This window comes from Poecile atricapillus, chromosome 2, assembly GCF_030490865.1.
Source record: "Poecile atricapillus isolate bPoeAtr1 chromosome 2, bPoeAtr1.hap1, whole genome shotgun sequence".
Classification (NCBI taxonomy): domain Eukaryota; kingdom Metazoa; phylum Chordata; class Aves; order Passeriformes; family Paridae; genus Poecile; species Poecile atricapillus.
The window spans coordinates 118,008,991-118,016,485 of NC_081250.1; positions in this window are offsets into that span (position 1 = coordinate 118,008,991).

The window sequence follows — 7,495 nt, forward strand, 5'->3', positions numbered from 1 at the left end:
TACTGAATTTGGATTTTATCATGACCTAAAAGTGTTAAGATAAAAAAAAATCCAAAACCTCAGAAGAATATGATTTTCACTTGAGTCAAGAGTTCACATGCAAAGACTAGGTTATATTTTTCCATTAGAATATATAAATATATATTCCATGTAGAATTATACAAAGTAGAAATGGAAGCTGGCTGAATTGATGTGACCTGGAGTTCAGTCAGTTAGGTGATGGCCAGACTCTTAGTTATACTGAAGTTACTTTGGAGAAAATGTTTGTTAAAATCAATGGATTAGACTCGGATGACTCATGCATGAATAGAAATAATCTTACTTAAGCTTGGGCATTTTTTTACACAAAATATTGAAGTTTAGCAGTCCAGTGGCCTGATATTAGTGAAGGAGCAGGAGGAAAAGAGCTGTGTCTATTGCTCTTGTATGAGGTTTGTGATAATCAGGCTCCCAACCTGGGCATCTCAGTCCAACCCAAAGTCAGAGGAATGTGAAACAAATGTACTTCCAAATCCTGTCATTTTACTTTCCTGATCATTCAATGAAGCATACTTGGCTGCAGAAAATTCAGACTATGGTCAGCTTCTGAGCATCTGAGGAAAAGGAGATAAAGTAAAAACATATTTGAAGAAAAATTTATTAATTAGTCACATATATATGGCATCATTAGAAGTGGAAATGGGGCATGAAAAAGTTAAGTCTTCAGAGAGCCTTCTCTGAAGTCTTCTTTTTTAAGTCTTCTTTTTTTCTATGACGTGGTTAACTCACAAACCAGATGACAATCCAGGACACATGAGAAATGACTGCATAGTTTAAAACTTCTCTTCAAGAGAGAACCACAGTCTTTCATCCTGACAGATGATAGAGAAACCTTACCTGGATTATCTGTCAACAAGAGATTTATAGGTTCACTTTTTGTAAAAGCTAATGTGAATGTCTAGCACCGTTTGCATTTTTAATAGTCAGATTCTCTTATTAATGTAGTTGAAAAAAGGTCTTTGCCCTTTTTTTTGATGCAGACTCAGGAGATAATAAAATACTTGTGATTTATATGTCTAGAAAGACTATGGATAGATTCTATCGCTCTTGTCCAGGGAATGCACTTCCTAGAGCAGTAATCTGCAACACAAAATTACTGATATAGTTAGGGATTCTCCTAATTTCTCTGTCTTACCAGAAAGTCTATATTCTTAAAGGATGGCTTAGTATGCAAATAAATGAAAATGCCAGTCTCATCAGAAAAACTACTAGTTATTTCCTGCTCAGGAGCAATTGGTAGTTACAGCCAAACAAAATACCTTTATTTAATGAAGTTTTTGCAGTAACAGCAATGTTTTTGTTCAAAAATATTGTAAGCTTTTAAACTTACAATGCAGAAGTATCTAATCATCCTGAAACTTCTTTTTAGAGGTTGCTTAAGCAAGGAGATCATGCACAAAGCAAATGCGACATTGGAATCAGGATTTTTGGAGGGTAAAGAAAGCTATAAATTATCCCTTTTTCCCTTACTTCCAGCTTCTGGAGCTGATTTGGCCAGCCATGAATAATGTATTGCAGGACCAGCTTCCTACCTTTTGAGATTCATTCTGTTCATCCTGTGTAACTATTATGACTCTCGGTCTGCTCTGTGTGACATATAATTTTGCATAACATTAGGCAGCATGTTGGAAGTGGGGATCCTTAATAAATACAATTTCTGCTTCCAAATTACGTACAGATGACTTCCTGTAGCTGACTGGAATATATACTCCAAAAGCAATCTTCTGAAAGCACTCACATCTCCTATAATGACATTTAAAATGACTGATGAAAACTTGCTTGGGCCATTGCATCAGTAATTAATGGTATATGGATATGTCTTTGTCCTTCTGGAGAAGAATGAAGATTCAACTTCCTTGGTAGTTGTGGCTATTTATGTTAAAATGGCTGTTACTCTGAGGTCCAAGCCTAACTGGAAAACCAAGAAGAAAATGCAGGCCTTTTCTCTTTGTGCTAGGAAAATACAAGGTGTTCTGTTAGCCTAGATCTGTCATAGAAACTTTAAGGGAACAGCAGACACTCTGTGACTTCTCTTAAACAGTGACCCTGCCTGCTGAGTGGGACCTCAGCCTCATCGTATCGTGGCTGTGACACCGTGGGACTCGCACTGTCATATTTAATCACTTGGTATTGGTATTGGTATTGGTATTCACAGTCTGGGAAAAGAGAATAATAATAGCTATGTTGCACTTGCTCACAGAAACAGAATGTTACTGAAATTTGGCTTATTTAATTTAGCAGAGCTGCTGACTACCAAGCATGGAAACCATACTAGTAGTTCCCAGGCCACCTTCTAGATTCAATGTCCATTGACTCCAGATGGTCATGTTGCCACAAAGGACCAAAGCTGTACCTCAGCCCAAAAGCAGGCTTGTGTAGGCATCAAATTCCTTCATTTTTCTCCTCTTCCCCCATATCTAGTCTGGAGAGGGGGGCCAGGGTCTGCCTGCAGCTGATGATGGGAACAGCAGCTGTTCAGGCTCTGCATCACCCAGAGCAGCAAGGCAGGACAGTGCCTCAGGCACCAACCCTTGCCCACCACGGCTCTGGCATTGTCACTGTCTCCTCAGAATGGCTTTCAGTCAGGCTGGCTCAGAGTCCTGGCAAGGCTGGCACAGGCCAGGGACAAGAATTTTGAAAAACACATCAGAGAAGAAAACATAAGAAGGGGAATATTCTATATTCAGAGAGAAGCGGCAATTTAGAAGAAAAATATGCCAGTCATGGAGAGATGAATTCCATGGGCTGTGAGAGGAGAAAACACAAGAGAATAGAAAGAGGAAACCAACAGAGAGGGCTCTGCATTTAGAATCTACAGAGAGAGCTGACTGCATTTAGGTTTCTGATGCCCATTTCCAGGCATGTTATGGGTGTGTGCAGGTTGACAATGAAGCTGCCCACTTATATAAAAAAATATTTGCACTTTTTTAAGTATGAGGATTATGTGCAACAGATTGTGTTGTTTTCTCCACACACCATTTTAATGGGTGTTCTTTAGAGACAAATGAAGGGACTTAAGATATTAGGTGCTATACATGAACACATAACGCTGTAGGGCATGGGGTTTTCTTTTTCATTTTCAGCTGCATACACTAATAAAGCATAGCAGAGCTCAGGAACTAAAAATAACATGTCATTTACAGGACTGGGTTTTACCTATGTCTTTTTCCCTCAGGGGAAAAGTAAGAGATGTTAAAAAAAAATCCAAACAAAAAGAAAAACAAACACCAAAACAAACAAACAAACAAACAAACACTGTACCAAAAGCCCAAACAAACAAGAACCACTATAAGCCACAAAACCACACATGGAATAGGTTAAAAGATTGATGTAGAAACATACTATTCTTCACTGTAGTTAAGCGTGCTCTCAAACACTTAAAGAAGACTAAAAATGCTATAAGAAAATCTGACACAGTCCTCTGGCTCCCAGACTTTGCATCCACTTCAGTGCTTAGTCAAAAAGTGAGCACTAGTACACTGTGTGCCTGCAGCAGTTACACCTCATGACATCCTACTGCCCTCCCCAAAACTCAGTGCTATGTTGGTTTGCTGTTATTATTTTTGCAACATCAAACAAACCCCAGAAGAGTTTATTAAATGTTTTTACAAAGCAGACAAAGCTTTGTCAAAAACCACTCTGCAATGAAGAGGTGTATGAGAAAAATACAGTGTAAAGAGTATAATATAGTGAAACAGAATTTAAATTATGGAGATCCTTTGTGTAGGGTACTTTATGGTCATTTCCCCCTGTCCAGAAATTGCACCTTCTCGGCACCACTTGGGTTCATTATTAATATTAGCATATTAGCTTTGATCCAGCTGCAAACAAACAACCCTTGATTTGTTCAGTATGAGTATACAGACTATTGGTACAGTAAAATTAAGTCTGGTGCTACAAGGCACATGTACCTTGGACACAGCACAATTAATGTTATGTAGCATGTGCTTATTTGGGCAACCCTGCAGACAGCTATAGGAAGTTGTCTGTCTTTGAAATCAGCCCTAGTGACAGTAATAAAAATCAAGACCTGGACCCAGCAGGACATTTGGATAATCTCCACAGCTGTTCTTTACATCTGTCAGCCTCTGTAACTCTCATCCAGCTCTTCAGATGAGTCTAGCTCACTCTGCTCCACATGTCTGAATCAGGTCCTGGCTGCTCCTGCAAGGTGAGTAGGAAGCCCTGGTGCAGCTGTAGGTAAAGACAAGCCCAAATCATACAGGGTTTGATGTGAAAATTGGTTTCATGCTTCACAAACGAGAAGTTACATGCTCCAGTCTCACCTTTTTCTTTAGTGAAATAAAATCCTGGCTGTGACCACCAGTGACTTCCCCGCCATGAGCTAAGGGGGTTAACGCAGGGGGGAAACTGAGCAGTGACAAGTGCACAGGTAGAGGGCCAATGCCTCAGAGAATGACATTTCTGTGATGTGATGGGGCCTGGTATGGTGGAATTACGTCTCACTCATCAGAGTGGTACCTCTTCAGCACCACTTTTTCCCTCGGGGGTCTTGAAGAGGCCCACATTTTCATTTCAAATTGCTGCTATGTAGCAGGCTCACTGCTGCAGAGTTAAGGAATTCTCCTGGAATTTTACTGGTGGAAGGAAATCTACTAACACTGAAGATCAAATGCTAGATAACTATTCCATCCCCATCCTCATGCACAAGGCTGGCATTTACATCTTTCAGACACTGGCAGGCAGGAAGATGACTGAAAGCCACAGGTACATGTTCAAATCAAGAATGAGAGTCAAGTGGAAAGTCCAGTGCCTGAAGTAACACAGGGTTAATCAACTGCAACTGCCATGTCTTGCTTCAGCTTCCATCCAGGAGCTAAGGGCCAGTTTCTTTCACTGTGCTGATGTACTCTTTCTCATTTCCATATGTTTGCTGTAGCACAGCAGCTGTCCCAGCAAAGCTCAGCACACTTGTTACTGTAGAAACCTACCGCAGCCTTCAGCAGGCAGAAGGCAAACGGAGTCAGGAGAGGGAGGCAGCTCACTGCCAGCTGCATGGCAGGTCTGGATGCAGCTGATGCAAGCTGAGCTTCCTCCCAAACCTCCCTATGACCATGCTTGTTCCCAGGAAGGGCTGTGAGCTTTCCTTGCATGAGGGAAAGGAGCAGTGCTAAGGCATGGTTCAGTTTATTGTAGTTGTGGGAGCCAGCTGGGATGCTCACCCGAGTGAGTGCCTCCCTGGGCTGTCTGACACCAACACCAGCAGACAGAGCATCCTCCTTCATCTGAAACTCCTCACAGGCTGTCATGCTCTCCTGCCCATCCTGGCCCTGTTAGACTTTGATGTTCACCATGCCGTGATCCAGGCTGCTCTGTAGCCCTGTGGCTGAGCCAGGGCCCCATTCTCCAGATGGAAGCTTCCACACTGAGCTGAGGAAATAACCAAGACATGCCCAAAACAGGAAATAGCCCAAACATGTTGAGAAGGAGCCAGGCTGGCTGCTGTCACTTGGCTGGTGTCATTTATCACACCAAAGCAGTCTGCAGCTTAGCTGTAATGATCAAAATAGAGCTGTTGGGGACAACAGGGGAAAGACTGGGCCATAATCGGAAATGTCTAGAAAGCATCAACTTTTTCTACTGGAAATTTTCATTCTCAAATTTCCATAGTTAACGGAATCAAATGAAAATGCTTTGCATAATATACCAAGGCTCAGAGAATCTGAGAACAGCAGATGGCTTATACACATCTGAGGAGCTTTTTAATAATAAACAAATAAATAAAGATTGGAGAGGAGTGTCAGTCATGCATCTTGTTAGATGTTTAATCAGGCAGCTGAGACATCCCAATTTTTAATTGCCTTTATTTTTTAGAGCTACAGTCTAATTTCAAGCTGCAAAAATGAAGCTCTTTAATTTTTCTTGTCTGGTTTGAAGTCCTGGTATCTAGATGATAATTTATCAGGAAGTTCTGCAGGACACAGAGAACAAGATAACTACCAAAAATTCTGCTACACATGAAAGTATGAGATCATGTTTCATTTTAATTACTTCTCATACAATTAATCATCCATCTGTCTGCATTATATTCTTCAACATTATGGCCATGAGTTAAAAAAAAACTTCCATTGAAGTCATGCAAGCTTAGCAGGAGATAAACTGTGCTAAAGAAATAAAAATGATGTGTAGCAGTGATTTAGAGGCTGCAGCAAAGTTCGTAAGTAAAATGTCAGTCTAGACTTTCATTTACCATATGGGGTCAATCTGTCTTGTAACTGAGAACTAAGCAGGAAAATCAAGCTCTGTTCTGAAGACAGTTTCAGTTTTGTTTTGGTTTAGTTTTTTTAACGGGATTTTTTTTCTTCCCACAGCAAACCCTAGCCCTAATGTCACTGTATAAACATGCTCCCACTCCTCAGCCTGGGGACAGACACCTGATCCCAGCAGACATCTGCTTCATGTCATCCAGAAAACAAATAGGTTGGGAATTCAAAATATACACAGGCTTTGTTAGCAATCCCACTGCATGGATGAGCACTCAGTTTCATGAAGTGCCCAGGTTTATCATGGTCACCACTATTCTCCTTGGATGTAACTTCTACATAGAAATCATTCCATTGTGTTACACAGGTATTAATTTTCTCTTATAAAGAATTAATTTAAAAAGAGCACTTTTTGGCACCTTATAATCTTTCTGAATGTCACTTTAAGTTCTTTTGAACAGCACAAATACATGGCAGGGTTTGTGCACGTGTCTGCACTCACTGGTGTGGCAGTGCAGCATATGAGCCTCAGGCTTGCTCCTCTCTTGGGAAATCGAAATTCTCCTAATTTGTCTAAACATGAGTGAGACATAATAGAAATGTCTTTTGTGAAACCCTGACATGTCAAACCTTGCCTGGCACATGACTTGTATTCCTGTTCATGCAGTTCTGTGGCCTGACAGCCAAGCCTCAGAGGGAGACTGAGTTTAGCACCAAAGTCCTAGAGTGACCATCACTATCCATGCTGAGTATCCTGCCAAAAGGATAGTATATTATACAATACCCTGGACTCTGCAGTCAAAGTGTGCAAGTGACAAATTTGGGAAAACAAAAGATGCCCAGCAAGCCCTGCTGTTCAAACAGATGTTATTGTCTGGATTGGTATTCCCCATGCTGATGTGATGCAATTCAGATACTCTTTAAATAAAATTAACATATAAAGATACATACTTCATACATACTTCATCCGTACAATAACTTTTCCCCACTCACTTTTAAGCATAGCTTAAAAGCTACAGTATATTCTCATCTCAAGTTTCAGTTTTTGTTAAAAGAGTGGGAGATCAATCCAGATGAATTCATATTATGTGCCTGAATCCCAGGGAAAACAAGGAGAAAACAGCTGTTGGATTCTGAACAGATTTCTTAGGGAAACCTTGCAAATACAGCTAAGGGAGGGAAAGGGTCTTGACAGTTAAGAATAAAAGGAAATGAAAGACATTTATGTTGAA